At 42.6% G+C, this 20,681-nt stretch overlaps 1 protein-coding gene across 4 annotated transcripts in view; it reads left to right on the forward strand.

Moving 5' to 3' along the window:
- Positions 1-20,681, forward strand: part of KCNN3 (potassium calcium-activated channel subfamily N member 3) — a 213,415-nt gene that overhangs the window by 133,528 nt on the left and 59,206 nt on the right. The window lies entirely within an intron of this gene.

A 20,681-nucleotide genomic window follows, 5' to 3' on the forward strand; every position in this document is an offset into this window, starting at 1 on the left:
AGACACCCCACTGGACACAGTCCTGCCCACCCACCGGACACAGTCCTGCCCACCAGAAAGACAAAATCCAACCTCATCCATCAGAACACAGGCACTGGTCCCCTCCACCAGGAAGCCTACACAACCCACTGAACCAACCTTAGCCACTGGAGGCAGACACCAAAAACAACAGGAACTACGAACCTGCAGCCTGCGAAAAGGAGACCCCAAACACAGTAAGTGAAGAAAAATGAGAAGACAGAGAAACACAGAGCAAATGAAGGAGCAAGGTAAAAACCCACCAGACCAAACAAATGAACAGGAAATAGGCAGTCTACCTGAAAAAGAATTCAGAGTAATGATAGTAAAGATGATCCAAAATCTTGGAAACAGAATGGAGAAAATACAAGAGATGTTTAACAAGGACCTAGAAGAACTAAAGAGCAAATAAACAATGATGAACAACACAATAAATGAAATTAAAAATTCTCTAGAAGGAATCAATAGCAGAATAACTGAGGCAGAAGAACGGATAAGTGACCTGGAGGATAAAATAGTGGAAATAACTACTGCAGAGCAGAATAAAGAAAAAAGAATGAAAAGAATTGAGGACAGTCTTAGAGACTTTTGGGACAACATTAAATGCACCAACATTCGAATTATAGGGGTCCCAGAAGAAGAAAAGAAAAAGAAAGGGACTGAGAAAATATTTGAAGAGATTATAGCTGAAAACTTCCCTAATATGGGAAAGGAAATAGTCAAGTCCAGGAAGATCAGCGAGTCCCATACAGGATAAATCAAGGAGAAACATGCCAAGACACATATTAATCAAACTATCAAAAATTAAATACAAAGAAAAATATTAAAATCAGCAAGGGAAAAACAACAAATAACATACAAGAGAATCCCCATAAGGTTAGCAGCTGATCTTTCAGCAGAAACTCTGCAAGCCAGAAGGGAGTGGCAAGACATATTTAAATTGATGAAAGGGAAAAACCTACAACCAAGATTACTCTACCCAGCAAGGATCTCATTCAGATTCGAAAGAGAAATTAAAACATTTACAGACAAACAAAAGCTAAGAGAGGGGCTTCCCTGGTGGCGCAGTGGTTGAGAGTCCGCCTGCCGATGCAGGGGACATGGATTCGTGCCCTGGTCTGGGAAGATCCCACATGTCACGGAGCGGCTGGGCCTGTGAGGCATGGCCGCTGAGCCTGCGCGTCCGGACCCTGTGCTCCACAATGGGAGAGGCCACAACAGTGAGAGGCCTGCATACCGCAAAAAAAAAAAAAAAAAAAGCTAAGAGAATTCAGCACCACCAAACCAGCTTTACAGCAAATACTAAAGGAACTTCTTTAGGCAGGAAACACAAGAGAAGGAAAATACCTACAACAACAAACCGAAAACAATTAAGAAAATGGTAATAGGGACACACATGTTGATAATTACCTTAAATGTAAATGGATTAAATGCTCCCACCAAAAGACATAGACTGGCTGAATGGATACAAAAACAAGACCTGTATACATGCTGTCTACAAGAGACCCACTTCAGACCTAGAGACACATACAGACTGAAAGTAAGGGGATGGAAAAATATATTCCATGCAAATGGAAACCAAAAGAAAGCTGGAGTAGCAATTCTCATATCAGACAAACTAGACTTTAAAATAAAGACGATTACAAGAGACAAAGAAGGACAATACATAATGATCAAGGGATCGATCCAAGAAGAAGATATAACAATTGTAAATATTTAGGCACCCAACATAGGAGCACCTCAATACATAAGGCAAATACTAACAGCCATAAAAGGGGAAATCGACAGTAACACATTCACAGTAGGGGACTTTAACACCCCACTATCACCAATGGACAGATCATCCAAAATGAAAATAAATAAGGAAACACAAGCTTTAAATGATACATTAAACAAGATGGACTTAATTGATATTTATAGGACACTTTATCCAAAAACAACAGAATACAATTTCTTCTCAAGTGCTCATGGAACATTCTCCAGGATAGATCGTATCTTGGGTCACAAATCAAGCCTTGGTAAATTTTTTAAAAATTTAATTGTATCAAGTATCTTTTCCTACCACAATGCTAGGAGACTAGATATCAATTACAGGAAAAAATCTGTAAAAAATACAAACACATGGAGGCTAAACAATACACTACTAAATAACCAAGAGATCACTGAAGAAATCAAAGAAGAAATCAAAAAATACCTAGAAACAAACGACAATGGAAACACGATGACCCAAAACCTATAGGATGCAGCAAAAGCAGTTCTAGGAGAGAAGTTTATAGCAATACAATCCTACCTCAAGAAACATCTCAAATAAACAACCTAACCTTACACCTAAAGCAATTAGAGAAAGAAGAACAAAAAAACCCCAAAGTTGGCAGAAGGAGAGAAATCATAAACATAAGATCAGAAATAAATGAAAAAGAAATGAAGGAAACAGTAGCAAAGATCAATAAAACTAAAAGCTGGTTCTTTGAGAAGATAAACAAAATTGATAAACCATTAGGAGACCCATCAAGAAAAAAAGGGAGAAGACTCAAATCAATAGAATTAGAAATGAAAAAGGAGAAGTAACAACTGACACTGCAGAAATACAAAAGATCATGAGAGATTACTACAAGCAACTCTATGCCAACAAAATGGACAACCTGGAAGAAATGGACAAATTCTTAGAAAAGCACAACCTTCTGAGGCTGAACCAGGAAGAAATAGAAAATATAAACTTACCAATCACAAGCACTGAAATTGAGACTGTGATTAGAAATCTTCCAACAAACAAATGCCCAGGACCAGATGGCTTCACAGGTGAATTCTATCAAACATTTAGAGAAGAGCTAACACCTATTCTTCTCAAACTCTTCCAAAATATAGCAGAGGGAGGAATACTCCCAAACTCATTCTATGAGGCCACCATCACCATGATACCAAAACCAGACAAAGTTGTCACAAAGAAAGAAAACTACAGGCCAATATCACTGATGAACATAGATGCAAAGATCCTCAACAAAATAGAAGCAAACAGAACCCAACAGCACATTAAAAGGATCATACACCATGATTAAGTGGGGTTTATCCCAGGAATGCAAGGATCCTTCAGTATACGCAAATCAGTCAATGTGATAAACCATATTAACAAATTGAAGGAGAAAAACCATATGATCATCTCAATAGATGCAGAAAAAGCTTTTGACAAAATTCAGCACCCATTTATGATAAAAAACCCTCCAGAAAGTAGGCGTAGAGGGAATTCACCTCAACATAATAAAGGCCATATATGACAAACCCACAGCCAACATCATTCTCAATGGTGAAAAACAAACTATTTCCTTTAAGATCAAGAACAAGACAAGGTTGTCCACTCTCACCACTGTTAATTCAACATAGTTTTGGAAGTTTTAGCCACAGCAATCAGAGAAGAAAAAGAAATAAAAGGAATACAAATTGGAAAATAAGAAATTAAGCTGTCACAGTTTGCAGATGACATGATACTATACATAGAGAATCCTAAAGATGCCGCCAGAAGACTACTAGAGTTAATCAGTGAATTTGGTAAAATAGCAGGATACAAAATTAACGCACAGAAATCTTTTGCATTCCTATATACTAATGATGAAAAATCTGAAAGAGAAATTAAGGAAACACTCCCACTTACCATTGCAACAAAAAGAATAAAATACCTAGGAAAAAACCTACCTAAGGAGATAAAAGACCTGTATGCAGAAAACTATACGACACTGATGAAAGAAATTAAAGATGATACAAACAGATGGAGAGATATACCATGTTCTTGGATTGGAAGAATCAACATTGTGAAAATGACTGTACTACCCAAAGCAATCTACAGATTCAATGCAATCCCTATCAAACTACCAATGACATTTTTCACATAACTAGAACAAAAAATTTCACAATTTGTATGGAAACACAAAAGACCCCAAATAGACAAAGCAGTCTTGAGAAAGAAAAATGGAGCTGGAGGAATCAGGCTCCTGTACTTCAGACTATACTAGAAAGCTACAGTAATCAAGACAGTATGGTACTGGCACAAAAAACAGATATAGATCAATGGAACAGGATAGAAAGCCCAGAGATAAACCCGCACACATATGGTCACCTTATTTTTGATAAAGGAGGCAAGAATATACAATGGAGAAAAGACAGCTTCTTCAATAAGTGGTGCTGGGAAAACTGGACAGCTACATGTGAAAGAATGAAATTAGAATACTCCCTAACACCATATACAAAAATAAACTCAAAATGGATTAGAGACCTACATGTAAGGCCAGACACTATAAAACTCTTAGAGGAAAACCTAGGCAGAACACTCTATGACACAGATCACAGCAAGATCCCTTTTGACCCACCTCCTAGAGAAGTGGAAATAAAAACAAAAATAAACAAATGGGACCTAATGAAACTTAAAAGCTCTTGCAAAGCAAAGGAGACTACAAACAAGATGAAAAGACAACCCTCAGAATGGGAGAAAATATTTGCAAATGAATCAATGGACAGAGGATTCATCTCTAAAATTTACAAGCAGCTCATGCAGCTCAATATCAAAAAAAAAAACAACCAAAACAAACAACAACCCAATCCAGAAATGGGCAGAAGACCTAAATAGACATTTCTCCAAAGAAGATATACAGATTGCCAATAGACACATGAAAGGATGCTCAACATCACCAGTCTTTAGAGAAATGCAAATCAAAACCACAATGGGGTATCACCTCATACCAGTCAGAATGGCCATCATCAAAAAATCCAGTCAGAATGGCCATCATCAAAAAATCTACAAACAGTAAATGCTGGAGAGGGTGCGGAGAAAAGGGAACCCTCTTGCATTGTTGGTGGCAATGTAAATTGATACAGGCACTATGGAGAACAGTATGGAGGTTCCTTAAAATCTAAAAATAGAACTACCATACAACCCAGCAATCCCACTACTGGGCATATACCCCGAGAAAACCGTAATTCAAAAAGAGTCACGTACCGCAATATTCATTGCAGCTCTATTTACAATAGCCAGGACATAGAAGCAACCTAAGTGTCCATCAACAGATGAATGGATAAAGAAGGTGTGGCCCATACATACAATGGAATATTACTCAGCCATAAAAAGAAACGAAATTGAGTTATTTGTAGTGAGGTGGATGGACCTAGAGACTGTCATACAGAGTGAAGTAAGTCAGAAAGAGAAAAATAAATACCATATGCTAACACATATATGTGGAATCTAAAAAAATAAAAAAAAGAGGTTCTGAAGAACCTAGGGGCAGGACAGGAATAAAGACGCAGATGTGGAGAATGGACTTGAGGACACAGGGAGGGGGAAGGGTAAGCTGGGATGAAATGAGAGAGTGGCATGGACTTATATACACTAACAAATGTAAAATAGATAGCTAGTGGGAAGCAGCCGCATAGCACAGGGAGATCAGCTCAGTGCTTTGTGACCACCTAGAGGGGTGGGATAGGGAGGGTGAGAGGGAGACACAAGAGGGAGGAGATATGGGGATATATGTATATATATAGCTGATTCACTTTGTTATAAAACAGAAAATAACACACCATTGTAAAGCAATTATACTCCAATAAAGATGTTAAAAAAAAAAAGTAGAATGCAGGGCCCTGGGCAATCGATTTAACTTCTCTGGGTCAGTCTCTCCATCTGCAAAATGGGCATGATATTACTTCTTTACAGGAAGGTTGTGAGGTTGCAATGAGATAGTATGTGCAGAATCACTTGGTTTGGCCTGTAGTTGGGCTTTGGGATAATTTGGACACATAAGGGCACTATGATGAACTGAATTGTGTTCCCCTCAAAATCTGTATGTTGAAGCCCTAATCCCCAATGTGACTATATTTGGAGATAGGGTCTTCAGGAGATAATTAAGGTTAGAAGAGGTATAATAGTAGCCCAATCTGATAGGACTGTGGCCTTATAAGAAGAGACATCTCTCTCAGTCTCTCTCGCTCTCTCTGCCATGTGAGAACACAGTGAGAAGGCAACTGTCTACAAGCCAGGAAGAGAGTCCTCGCCAGAACCCGACCATGCTGACTACCTGGATCTCAGACTTTCAGCCTCCAGAACTGTGAGAAAATGAAAAATTATGTTGCTTAAGCCACCCAGTCAGTGGTACTTCGTTATGGTGGCCCAAGCTTACTAATGCAGACATGTATTCAATCTGTGTACAGTCTGTCTTCAGAAAGTGGTGATGGCATGGACTCGGCCCTGAGGGGGATGGACCTGTGGTCTCCCTGCCCCTCCAGCTGCTCCTACCCTGGCTTCCCAGGTCCCAGTGATCTGGGTCCTGCTACCTTCTTGGCCTCATCTGGTACCACCCATCACTTATTTCCTAGAGTGGCCTTCTTTCTTTCATTTTTCAAATGCTCCAAGCTCTATCCTGCCTTGCACATGCTGTCCCCTCTGCCTGCAGTGCTTACCTTTGCAGGGTTTACCTTTCACTCAAAGGTTCAGTTCTCAGAGAGTCCTGCCTGGACTGCCTGCCCAAGACAGCGCAACTTCTACCCAGACTGTTTTTGTTTCTTACTAGCAGGCATCATGTACTGAAATTAAATGGTTTACCTGTTTCTTATCTGTTTTTCTCTATTAGAATGTAAGCTCCATGATGATAGAGGTTTTGTTTACTTGTTCTTGCTGTATCCCCAGAGCTTGGCATGGTGACTGCCACATAATAGGGACTTAACCCAGAAAGAAAGAAAAAAAGAAAGAGAGAAAGAGAGAGAGAGAAAGAGAAAAAGACAGAGAAAGAATGAAAGATCAAACTGATCTGGTAAAAGTTCCATGCCTGTGCACCCAGCATTGCTTGAAGTAGATCCAAAGCACCTTGATTTCCAGTACCACAACTTATCTCTCATTGTAACTAGAGGTCAACTGGTCCAGCCAACGGTTTTTCAACAGAAGGGTTCTATGGCGGGGTATGGGCCACCACAGAGAGCTAGGTGGAGGACAAGGTAAATGAGTTGGACTTTTTTTTTTTTCGTCTTTTTGAATTTTATTTTATTTATTTTTTTATACAACAGGTTCTTATTAGTTATCCATTTTGTACGTATTAGTGTATACATGTCAATCCCAATCGCCCAATTTGTCACACCACCACCACCTCCTCCTGCCACCTTCCCCACTTGGTGTCCATACGCTTGTTCTCTACATCTGTGTCTCTATTTCTGTCCTGCAAACCGGTTCATCTATGCCATTATTCTAGGTTCCACATATATGCGTTAATATATGATATTTGTTTTTCTCTTTCTGACTTACTTCCCTCTGTATGACAGTCTCTAGATCCATCCATGTCTTTACAAATGACCCAATTTCGTTCCTTTTTATGGCTGAGTAATATTTAATTGTATATATGTACCACATCTTATTTATCCATTCGTCTGTCAGTGGGCATTTAGGTTTCTTCCATGCCCTGGCTATTGTAAATAGTGCTGCAATGAACACTGGGGTGCATGTGTCTCTTTGAATTATGGTTTTCTCAGGGTATATGCCCAGTAGTGGGATTGCTGGGTCATATGCTAATTCTATTTTCAGTTTTTTAAGGAGCCTGCATACTGTTCTCTGTAGTGGCTGTATAAATTTACATTCCCACCAATAGTGCAAGAGAGTTCCTTTTTCTCCACACCCTCTCCAGCATTTGTTGTTTGTAGATTTTCTGATGGTGCCCATTATAACTGGTGTGAGGTGATACCTCATTATAGTTTTGATTTGCATTTCTCTAATGATTAGTGATGTTGAGCAGCTTTTCATGTGCTTCTTGGCCATCTGTATGTCTTCTTTGGAGAAATGTCTGTTTAGGTCTTTTGCCCATTTTTGGATTGGATTGTTTGTTTTTTTAATATTGAGCTGCATGAGCAGTTTATATATTTTGGAGATTAATCCTCTGTCCATTGGTTCATTTGCAAATATTTTCTCCCATTCTGAGGGTTGTCTTTTCATCTTGTTTGTAGTCTCCTTTGCTTTGCAAAAGCTTTTAAGTTTCATTAGGTCCCATTTGTTTATTTTTGTTTTTGTTTCCATTACTCTAGGAGGTGGATCAAAAAAGATCTTGCTGTGATTTATGTCAAAGAGTGTTCTTCCTATGTTTTCCTCTATGAGTTTTATAGTGTCTGGTCTTACATTTAGGTCTTTAATCCATTTTGAGCTTATTTTTGTGTATGGTGTTAGGGAGTGTACTAATTTCATTCTTTTACATGTAGCTGTCCAGTTTTCCCAGCACCACTTATTGAAGAGACTGTCTTTTCTCCATTGTATATCTTTGCCTCCTTTGTCATAGATTAGTTGACCATAGGTGCGTGGGTTTATCTCTGGGCTTTCTATCCTGTTCTGTTGATCTATATTTCTGTTTTTGTGCCAGTACCATATTGTCCTGATAACTGTAGCTTTGTAGTATAGTCTGAAGTCAGGGAGTCTGATTCCTCCAGCTTCCTTTTTTTTTTTTTTTTTTAGAGAAATTGCAGAAGAAACCAGAAGTTTCTAGGAGGTTGAAATGGGTCTTTTTTTTTTTCTTTTTAAATTTATTTATTTTTGGCTGCATTGGGACTTTGTTACTGTGTGTGGGCTTCTCATTGTGGTGGCTTCTCTTGTTGCAGAGCACAGCTCTAGGGCACAATGGCTTCAGTAGCTGTGGCTCACGGGCTGTAGAGCGCAGGCTCAGTAGTTGTGGTGCACGGGCTTAGTTGCTCTGTGGCATGTGGGATCTTCCCAGACCAGGGCTCGAACCCATGCCCCCTGCATTGGCAGGTGGATTCTTAACCACTGCACCACCAGGGAAGCCCTCCAGCTCCGTTTTTTTCCCCTCAAGACTGCTTTGGCTATTCGGGGTCTTTTGTGTCTCCATACAAATTTTAAGATTTTTTGTTCTAGTTCTGTAAAAAATGCCATTGGTAATTTGATAGGGATTACAGTGAATCTGTAGATTGATTTGGGTAGTATAGTCATTTTCACAATGTTGATTCATCCAATCCAAGAACATGGTATATCTCTCCATCTGTTTATATCATCTTTAGTTTCTTTCATCAGTGTCTTATAGTTTTCTGCATCCAGGTCTTTTTTCTCCCTAGGTAGGTTTATTCCTAGGTGTTTTATTCTTTTTGTTGCAGCGGTAAATGTGAGTGTTTCCGTTATTTCTCTTTCAGATTTGTCATCATTAGTGTTTAGGAATGCAAGAGATTTCTGTGCATTAATTTTTTTTTTTTTTTTTTTTTTTTTTTTTTGCAGTACACAGGCCTCTCACTGTTGTGGCCTCTCCTGTTGCGGAGCACAGCCTCCGGACACACATGCTCAGCGGCCATGGCTTACGGGCTCAGCCGCTCCGCGGCATGTGAGATCTTCCCGGACCAGGGCATGAACCCGTGTCCCCTGCATTGGCAGGCGGACTCTCAACCACTGCGCCACCAGGGAAGCCCTGTGCATTAATTTTACATCCTGCAGCTTTACCAAATTCATTGATTAACTCTAGTAGTTTTCTGGTGGCATCCTTAGGATTCTCTGTGTATAGTATCACATCATCTGCAAACAGTGACAGTTTTACTTCTTCTTTTCCAATTTGTATTCCTTTTATTTCTTTTTCTTCTCTGATTGCCATGGCTAGGACTTCCAAAACTATGTTGAATAATAGTGGCAAGAGTGAACATCCTTGTTCCTGTTCTTAGAGGTAATGCTTTCAGTTTTTCACCATTGAGAATGTTTGCTGTGGGTTTGTCATATATGGCCTTTATTATGTTGAGGTAGGTTCCTTCTGTGGCCACTTTCTGTAGAGTTTTTTTCATAAATTGGTGTTGAATTTTGTCAAAAGCTTTTTCTGCATCTATAGAGATGATCATATGGTTTTTCTTCTTCAATTTATTAATATGGTGTATCAATTTGATCTATTTGCATATATTGAAGAATCCTTGCATCCCTGGGATAAATCCCACTTGATCATGGTGTATGATCCTTTTAATTTGTTTTTGTATTCTGTTTGCTAGTATTTTGTTGAGGATTTTTGCATCTATACTCATCAGTGATATTGGTCTGTAATTTTCTTATTTGGTATTATCTTTGGTTTTGGTATCATGGTGATGGTGGCCTCATAGAATGAGTTTGGGAGTGTTCCTTCCTCTGCACTTTTTTGGAAGCATTTGGGAAGGATGGGTGTTAGCTCTTCTCTAAATGTTTGATAGAATTCACTTGTGAAACCATCTGGTCCTGCACTTTTGTTTGTTGGAAGATTTTTAATCACAGTTTCAATTTCATTGCTTGTGATTTGTCCGTTCATATTTTCTATTTCTTCCTGGTTCAGTCTTGGAAGGTTATACCTTTCTAAGAATTTGTCCATTTCTTCCAAGTTGTCCATTTTATTGGTATAGAGTTTCTTGTAATAGTCTCTTAGGAAGCTTTGCTTTATGTGGTGTCTGTTGTAACTTCTCCTTTTTCATTTCTAATTTTATTGATTTGAGTCCTCTCCCTCGTTTTCTTGATGAGTCTGGCTGATGGTTTATCAATTTTGTTTATCTTCTCAAAGAACCAGCTTTTAGTTTTATTGATCTTTGCTATTGTTTTCTTTGTTTCTATTTCATTTATTTCTGCTCTGATCTTTATGATTTCTTTCCTTCTGCAAACTTCAGGTTTTGTTTGTTCTTCTTTCTCTTGTTCCTTTAGGTGTAAGGTTAGATTGTTTATTTGAGATTTTTCTACTTTCTTGAGGTAGCTCTGTTGCTATAAACTTCCCTCTTAGAACTGCATTTGCTGCATCCCATAGGTTTTGGATCGTTGTGTTTTTCTTGTCATTTGTCTCTAGGTATTTTCTGATTTCCTCTTTGATTTCTTCAGTGATCTCTTGGTTATTTAGTAACGTATTGTTTAGCTTCCATGTGTTTGTGTTTTTTTCATTTTTTTCCATGTAATTGACTTCTAATCTTACAGCGTTGTGGTCAGAAAAGATGCTTGATATGATTTCAGTTTTCTTAAATATACTGAGGCTTGATTTGTGACCCAAGATGTGATCTATCCTGGAGAATGTTCCATGAGCACTTCAGAAGAAAGTGTAATCTGCTGTTTCTGGATGGAATGTCCTATAAATATCAATTAAATCTATCTGGTTTATTGTGTCATTTAAAGCTTGTGTTTCCTTATTAATTTTTTCTTTGGATGATCTGTCCATTGGTGTAAGTGAGGTGTTAAAGTGCCCCACTGTTATTGTGTTACTGTCTATTTCCTCTTTTATAGCTGTTAGCAGTTGCCTTATGTATTTAGGTGCTCCTATGTTGGGTGCATATATATTTATAATTGTTATATCTTCTTCTTGGATTGATCCCTTGATCATTACATAGTGTCCTTCCTTGTCTCTTGTAACATTCTTTATTTTAAAGTCTATTTTATCTGATATGAGTATTGCTACTCCAGCTTTCTTTTGATTTCCATTTGCATGGAATATCTTTTTCCATTCCCTCACTTTCAGTCTGTATGTGTCCCTAGGACTGAAGTGGGTCTCTTGTAGACAGCATAAATATGGGTCTTGTTTTTGTATTCATTCAGCAAGCCTGTGTCTTTTGGTTGGAGCATTTAATCCATTCGTGTTTAAGGTAATTATTGATATGTATGTTCCTATTACCATTTTCTTAATTGTTATGGGTTTGTTTTTGTAGGTCCTTTACTTCTCTTATGTTTCCCACTTAGAGAAGTTCCACTGGTGTTTGTTGTAGAGCTGGTTTGGTGGTGCTGAATTGTCTTAGGTTTTGCTTGTCTGTAAAGCTTTTGATTTCTCCGTCGAATCTGAATGAGATCCTTGCTGGGTAGAGTAATCTTGGTTGTAGGTTTTTCCCTTTCATCACTTTAAATATAACATGCCACTCCCTTCTGGCTGTAGAGTTTCAGCTGAGAAATCAGCTGTTAACCTTATGGGAGTTCCCTTATATGTTATTTGTCATTTTTCCCTTGTTGCTCTCAATAATTCTTCTTTGTCTTTAATTTTTGACAGTTTGATTACTATGTGTCTTGGCGTGTTTCTCCTTGGATTTATCCTGCCTGGGACTCTCTGTGCTTCCTGGACTTGGGTGGCTATTTCCTTTCCCATGTTAGGGAAGTTTTCAACTATAATCTCTTCAAATATTCTCTCGGGTCCTTTCTCTCTCTCTTCTCCTTCTGGGACCCCTATAATGAAATTGTTGTTGCATTCAATGTTGTCCCAGAGGTCTCTTATGCTGTATTCATTTCTTTTCATTCTTTTTTTTTTTTATTCTGTTCCACGGAAATGAATTCCACCATTCTGTCTTCCAGGTGACTTATCCGTTCTTCTGCCTCAGTTATGCTGCTATTGATTCCTTCTAGTGTAGTTTTCATTTCAGTTATTGTATTGTTCATCTCTATTTGTTTGTTCTTTAATTCTTCTAGGTCTTTGTTAAACATTTCTTGCATCCTCTCAATCTTTGCCTCCATTCTTTTCTGAGGTCCTGGATCATCTTCACTATCATTATTCTGAATTCTTTTTCTAGAAGGTTGCCTATCTCTACTTCATTTAGTTGTTTTTCTGGGGTTTTATCTTTTTCCTTCATCTTGTACATAGCCCTCTGCCTTTTCATATTGTCTATCTATCTGTGAATGTGGTTTTTGTTCCACAGTCTGCAGGATTGTAGTTCTTCTTGCTTCTGCTGTCTGCCTTCTCATGATTGGCCTTTGAATGCTCTTTTCTACCCTTTCAACCAGAAGAGCTCTGAGTTTATCTGACTCCTATATTGGGCTTTAATGAGAAATCTCACTAGAAGAAACAGCTCCACAGCTAGGGGAAAATGGAAAACCACAAATTGGATCCAACCCTTCATGTTACAGATGAAGAATCTGAGGACCAGAGAGGGAAAGGGACTTGCCCATGCACAGATGATCAGTGGCAGAGCACTCTATCCCCAGTAGTGCCGTGGTCAGGCACCATTCTTGTTAACAATTCTTGTTATGTGAGTGAAAAATACTGGCTTCCTCAAATGCTGTAACTTGGCTTTTACTCTCTACAAACTGGGGACAAGAAAGGGCTTTTGGTCACCACTGGTCTCTGGCAGTCCCGAACAAATTTCAGGCTCAAGGGTCCCGTGGGTTCTCATGCCCACTGCAGGAGACCACACATGAACTCTGCTAGGGGCACTCAGGAGAACCCTGACCAGGCCAAAGAGCCACCAAAGAACATTACACATGGCCCAGTAAGTCATAGCAGTTTCAGAAGGGGAGGATTTCTTCTTAGAAAGACTCAGAGCTGGCTAGCATGGACTCCAACCCTCTGAGAGTCTTGTTGGTTGTAGAATGATAGACTTTTCTGACAGCCCCCTTACTTGCTGACCTCTCTTCTATCTTCCCTTCTTTTCCTTCCTCCCTTTCTTCAGCTATATGCAAGGAGCATTTGCTGACTGGAAATTTTATGTTAACCATTACTGCAAACCCAGACATTCGTTTCATCACTGGCAATCAGCTCTTGTCCTTGGGGAAACCTAATTAGGTATTACGGGACTTTTGATGTTGTTTCCATGGAAACCCCCATAGTAATGGTGTACATGCAGAATATATGCTCCAGGGAGTTTGGGGAAAAAATACATATATATTATTACTGGATTTTAAGAATATCTTTCATTTTTTTCTCTTGCTTTTTTTCTGCATATATATTTTTCTAATCATGGAAATTTTCCCTGGATTTTTTTCTCTCACAGAGAGAGAATAGTAGAGAACACAAGGGCCTTTTACATTTTCTCTCCTTTAATTAAAAAAAATTCATAGTTGCTCAAGAATGAAAGTTTTTCGGATGGGTCAGAAAACGTCTAAGCAGGATCTCCCCTAATAGCTGAGAACATTTTAAGGAAAGATATTGCTTAAATAAAGAATTGAAAAGGCCTCAAGTCTTTCAAAATAGAAGGGGGAAACTAGCAAATCCAATGAATCAACTCCAAATGTATTTACACTAAAGGGGAAAAAAAGAAGGGCAGGTTTCCTGGTGCTTGGTGCTCTGTCAGGTTGACACTGGGGGCTCTGGGACATTCTCCTTGCCTCCCTGTCGAGACAGCCTGTTTCCAGTCCTGCAGCTAACGCATGGTGGGCTCCAGTGATTGCATATGAAATGACCTGTCCTGGGGTGACCAGATGGCCCTTCAGAGTTGGCCCCCATGGTGAGCTGGTGAACCACACGATTACTCTGTGAGAAACTCCAGTGTGGGAAGCGTGCAGACCTGGTCTGACTGGTACAGATGGAAGAGCCCAGCAGACTTTACAGAGAGGGAGCCTGTTACACACCCATGTGCCACAGCTAAAATTCAAGTGTTCCTGGAGAACCCATAAATAACTGAACTGTTTTCTTTGATACCTCTAATTGGCCACTCAAGGATGGAATGCCCACACTGACCTTTTTGCTAGCTGCCAGCTGATCAATTAACCCCCCAAGTTTGCCAACAAGATTCACTGTTCCCAGAGTCCCTGCAGTTTTTCTTCTTCACACCCGATAAATTCTGTTTTGCCTTCACTCCTTGATTCAGTCTACCAGCTGACTTCCTCGCCTGTGAGAAGAAACACATTGCATGCAAAATAACTCAACTGCTTGCAAAATAATTTTTTAAATGCTTTGCGTTATTCTTTGCTATATGAAATGATGTGTCCACTGGGTGGGGCAGGGCGGGGGGAAGCTGGCATGGCCCTGATCGTGATCCCCTCTTCATCCAGTTACCCAGTTACTTGAGATAGACTGGCCAGCCCTGTCTGATTAACTATGTGGGGTGGCAGGGTGTGGGTGGAAGTTCCTTCTAGGGGCTGTGGCATGAGAAGTTAAAAGAGAAGTGTTGGGCATGGCAGGCAAATCACCCAACTTCTAATATGTGTGCTAAGTAAACGCGTGAATTAGATTTGTTTATGTATTAGTTTTGTTGCATGACAAAGCACCCCCAAAATTAATGACTTAAAACAATAATCATTTAGCTCACGATTGTGTGGGTCAGCAATCAGGGCAGGGCTCAGCTTGGTAGTTCTTCTGCTGTCTCACCTGGGGTGAGCTTCTGTCATGCAGCTGATCAAGGATGACCTCACTCGCGTGCTTGGCAGCTGGTGCTGGCTGTAGGCTGGGGTGACGGGGAAAATGGGGCCATGTGTCTACAGCAAGCCCCATCACACTGACATTCTACAAACCTCAGCTACATCACATTATCTAATGTCCCTTTGGCCAAAGGAAGGCACATGGCCAGGTTCAGATTCAAGGGAGAAATGGACTGTACCTCTTGAGAAATGGACTGTATGTACCTCTTGCTGGGAGGAGAAGCAAAGTCACATGTGAAGAAAGAAACAAACGGGATGGGAGGAATTGGTGGCATTTTGGTAGTACCACACCAGCTTTGTCTGATACAGGCCTTCCAAGCACTACTGAATCCCTATCTTGCCCAAGAAGTTTTCCATGATGGGCCCTTATCATGCCTCTCTTATGCTAGAGCTCCTTGAGACTGCGAGCTGATTCATGGGACATGTGTCTGATTCATATTTATATCACCACAGTGTTCTCACCTAGTTGGTTCTTTTTCATTGAGGTGTAATTGATAAATAAAATTGTATAGTGTACAATGTGTTGATTTGATATACGTATACACTGTGAAATGATTACCACAGTCAAGTTAATTAACACATCTACCCCCTCACATCGTTACCTTTTTTTTTTGAGAACACTTACGATCAGCTCTCTTAGCAAATTTCAAGTATTAGTTGGTTCTTACTAATTCTTTTATTGAATTGAGTTGAGTTGAATTGACTGAGTTGGTTCTCCTTTCTTTCTAATTACAAGCTCCTTGAAGGCAAGTTTGGAACTGCTCTCTCACATAAAATCTCCCTCCCAAAGCTCTTGGAATTATACCAACAGGCTGAAAATCCCACAGGCTCTTAGAACCAGTTAAGTGGCAGCGGATCAGGTCTGGAGCCAGCTCTGTTCAGGACACCATCTGGGGGTAAGAGTGGGACTTGCAGGTGACCACAGGCCCTGGCACCAAAGCATTCCATCTTCAGGCCGGCCATACCCCAAATGAGCGGCATCACCGTGTGAGGCTAAGGAGGCAGAAAGACACAGCAGTTTGGAGATCATGGCTTTCCTTCCTCACTCAGGGGAAACCCAGGCCAGGTCAGAAGGAAACATGTTTGTCAGCCCCCGGCCTCTGAGGCTTCTACTCTGTGACAGCTCAGAGCGGACCCCACCCTCCGAACCCCCGCGGGCCCTCTGGCACCCCCTGCCCCATGCCAGATGCCATCCATATCACCTCAGCACTCTTCCAAAATTCATCAGGGTGACCAGTCAGGCTGCTCTAGAACCAGGCCTGGGTGGCTGAGACCCAAATGGAGGGAAGGACAGTCCTTTGCCACCCTCCCCACTCTGGTCCAGCAGTGCTCCAGCACTTCTCCAGCACTCTCTAAGGCTTGGAGATCACCTGTGACCCTTTATTCCAGATTGGGCCACCCCCTGGGAATAGGAGGATGCCCTTCCCATGGCATGAGATAAATCGTCAGGTACTTCATTACTCACAGGCTTAGCAATGAGTTTTCTACGGGAGTTTCCATTCTGGGTGGTTAACAAGGGCCACGGGCCACCTGTCTTTTCTTCACATGACACAGTCATCCACCTACCCACCCCTTTACTCACTAAAATTCTATTGACTGCCCACTGTGTACCAGGACCATCTCAGGCCTTGGGGAGAGGTGAGATGAGCCAGGCATGGGTTCTGTCCCCTGGGAGCTCATGTGCCCCGAGACCACACACGAGGTCTGCATAGGACCATGGAATAAGGGCTCTTCAGAGCAGAAGGTACCTCGGGGATCATCCAGTCTATCCCCTCATTCCTCAGAGGAGGAAACTGAGCCCAAGAGATGGGAGTTTAGTCATCCAGGGTCACACAGTAAGCAGTAGTTATTGATTCACTACGCAAGAATTTACCCAACACCTATATATGCTAAGATCTGGGCTGGCACTGGAGATACCACAGGGAACAAGGTGGACACGGCCCTGTCCCTTTGGCAGTCCAGCTGTGACTGGTGGGTCTCATCCAGGTTACATTTTAGGCTTACCCAAGGAAGCTTAAGAAAAATCCCAATGCCAGGGCCTCATGCCCAGAGGTTCAGACTGGCTTGGTGTGGGGTCCAAGTGTGGGTATTTTTAAACAAGTTCTCCAAGTGATTCTGATGTGCAGACAGGTCAAGAACCACTGCTCTGGGGTGGGGGAGACAGGCAAAAACCAAGCAAACATGAATAAATACGTAACTGAAATTTGTGATTTGTAAGGACTGAACAGGATGCTGAGTGAGGACATGGCAGGGTGGGGTACTGTTATCTGCCTAAGTTGGAGTGAGGCTACACTTGGAGAACTGTGGTTCCAGGGGTCAGATGGGAGCAAGCACAAGGGCGTCCTCATATGGGACAGCAATGGAATCTTCTGGGCCATATTGCCCACCCTGCTGATCCACAAATCCCTGCACTGGAGCCCTGTCTAGCAGAGGCTCTGAACCTGCAACCTGAAATATCTCCCCGCTGGCCCCCATACATACTATTTATGAGTGCCTCCCAGGCCAGCGGGATTAATAACCCCTCACATTTTAAGAGTATAGTCATCCCTTGGTATCCACAGGGGTTGGTTCCAGGAAACCCTGTGGATACCAAAATCTGAGGATGCCCAAGTCCCTTATATAAAATGGTGTAGGACCGTCAGCCCTCCGGATCCACAGTTCTTCAGCCATGGATATGGAGGTCCAACTGTAGCTGGTAAAGCACATTCCCTCTTATCTGTATTGTTGGATCCTAATGCTAATCCCCTGCGATGGACAGGGTCAAGGTTAATAGTCTGATGATAGAGATGTAGAAATAGGCTCAGAGAAGTGGTGTGACCTGCCTAAGATCACACAGCTAGTATCTGGATGTGAGACTTCAGTCTAGCTCATCAGCCTCCAACTCCACTACCCATGTCGTCCCCCCACCCCAAGGCTTGCACCAGGAAACTGAAACAGAAGCGGGGCACCTGGGAGGCAGGTGGGGACACCACCCCGGGGCCAGCACCCTCCTGTCAAGCTGGGCAGAACTGCCGACGTGCCTCACCTTTAACTTGGATGGTATACAATCTCATTCTCCATCAGGAAATCCAAGGAACCTGTGACTCTTTACTTCAGTTCCTGCCCAGAATGAACCCGGTTGCTATAGCAACCTGGCAGTTCTTTCTTATAGGGTGGATGGTTTTCATTTTGTATTTGAAGAGTCTGGCCAGGCAGTCGCGTTGCCATGGCTCGGCCTGTTGGCAGCAGTTACAAGCAGAGGAAACCCTTTGAGCAGCCTCTAGGTCCCTCTAATTGATGGTGGAAACCTGTGTCTGGAAAAACCCCCGGCTCAGCTGCGCTGGGGAAGGAGGGAGGGGGAGTCTCCGCTGGTGTTGTGCTGGGTACCCTCTCCTGTTCAGAGAGCACACCTTACTAATTACAGCTGCCTGGCCAGAGGTCGGCCCCTCAGCCACTTGCTCCCATAGAGCCTTCTAGTTCCCCTCCATGATCTTCATCCCGGGGGGCCATGCTCAGAGCTGTTTCATTGAACCCTGAATGCCCAGCTCTCTGGCAAATAGAAGGCCTCCAACATATGTTTGTTGAATGAATGAGTGATCTTTTGTAGTTTATGAAGCCCTTCATACCCATTATCTCCCTTACTCCCCATGATAGCTATGTGAGGTCCCAGGGCAGGAGGAAGAGGAAACTGTGGTCCAGAAAGGTGAGAGAGGTGCTCTCACAGGCTGCCTCCCCTCCCTGTGCACTTTTGTAGCTGCCCTTGCCTCTGGGCAGCCCACTGAGTTGCCTGGCACTTGCTCCGTGAGGCAGACAAATATCACAGGCACACCCTAAAAGCAAGGCAAGCAGGAGACCCCTGTTCAAGTCATGTGACTCGATTGTTCACCTTGAATTTGTCTCAGACATGACACAGATCCTTTTTTTTTTTAAGATTTTTTTTGATGTGGACCATTTTTAAAGTCTAATGAATTTGTTACAGTATTACTTCTGTTTTATGTTTTGGTTTTTTGGCCACGAGGCACATGGGATCTTAGCTCCCCGACCAGGGATCGAACCCGCACCCACTGCATTGGATGGCGAAGTCTTAACCACTGGACCACCAGGGAAGTCCCCCCACACAGATCCCTTGATGGGCCCTTTTTACCCTCAGAGGCTCCAGACATGGGTACCACGGTTTTCTCCCCCGGGTCCTTGGTTGTAGGCATGGTGGCCTGGAGGGCAGGCAGTGAAGGAGGGAGAAGAGAAGGGTGCTTGATGACTAACTTCAAAACACAGCAGAATGTTCCTTTGGCCCAAACCGCAGAGGAAACAGTGGGACACACAGAGTAAAGGGCCTCTCCGTTCCTAAACCCCCTGTGAAGTGGGGTGAAGTGTGAGGGCAAGCAAGGCTTAGCTCAGCCTTCAACCAGCACGCCCAATCCACGCTGACCCAAACTCTCTGTTACTCCCTCCATTGCTCAGGGTGTATTTCCAGGTTAAATCAAACATCTTCCGCCCAACCCTGGCCCCAACATTAATTTCTTTCTAATGCAGCCTAATTTCCTTCTGGACATGAATCCTTCCCAGGATTATCATGAGGATAAATGCTTCCATCGCCTCTCATAAGTGAGGCGCATACCTGTCCAGGAGGCCCCCATGACCAGCACAGGCCCCTGATTGCAGGCCTCTCCTTCTAAGAATCAGAACCTTCACGTGTCCAAGGTGGACCTCAGAGGCCTCGCATTTCACAGATGTGGAGACTGGGGCCATGGAGGGGAAGAACGTGAGGCCCCCTTCACAGTCATTGGGTGTGGGAGACCCCCCACCGTGGGACCTCCTTGAGAACAAGCCTGGGCCTTCCCAGTATGTGAACCCAGCACTGAGCCCAGGCTGGGCACATAGCAGGTGCTCAGTGAAGGCTTGTTTCAGCTGCTTTGCCAGGCCTCCTGGTGCAACAGTGGGAGCCTCGTCTTCGTGGAAGGAAGGTTAGGACTGGAAGGGAGCTTAGACATCACTGAGCCCAACCCTCATTAACAGAAAGAGACCCCATGGATTAATAACGCTAAAAATAACAATAGCTAATACTTACAGAGCTGGGTGCTAGACAGGATTCTCTGCACTTCGTACGTACTAATCCATTGCAGCCACATAGCGACCACTATGCAGCAGGTATTATTATCATTGTCCCCAGATGAGGAAACTGAGGCACAGAGAGGCTCCATAACTTGCTGAGGGTCACAGAGCTAGTTAGTGTTGGGATCAGGATCCAGACCCAGGCAGTCTGGCTCCAGGGCCCACACCACTAACACCCCACCACCGACAGAGAGCAAAGTGCTGCGAGCAGGCACTTTTCTCCCAGTGGGAGGAGGAGTCTGTGCCAGCCCTATGAGTTCACTCAGGAAACATAGCTTTCTCATCTCCGCATCCCCCTCAGGGCTCAGCTCAGGGCCTGGCAGGGGCCCAGGGGCCTGTGTTCAATACAAGTGAGCTGTTCATCTTCCTAGTCATGAAACAACCAGTTTAGGGGCTCCTTGGAGCTGGGAGGAATCTTGGGAAGCAATTTACAGAAATGGAGGCCCAGAGATTGACATGTCTTAGCCAGGTCTCCTGACTCCCTGTCCAGGGCTCTCTTCACCCAGGCGAGGCCTCCAAAGAG

This window comes from Monodon monoceros, unplaced genomic scaffold (assembly GCF_005190385.1).
Source record: "Monodon monoceros isolate NGI ecotype Baffin Bay Population unplaced genomic scaffold, NGI_Narwhal_1 Super_Scaffold_18, whole genome shotgun sequence".
NCBI classification, from domain to species: domain Eukaryota; kingdom Metazoa; phylum Chordata; class Mammalia; order Artiodactyla; family Monodontidae; genus Monodon; species Monodon monoceros.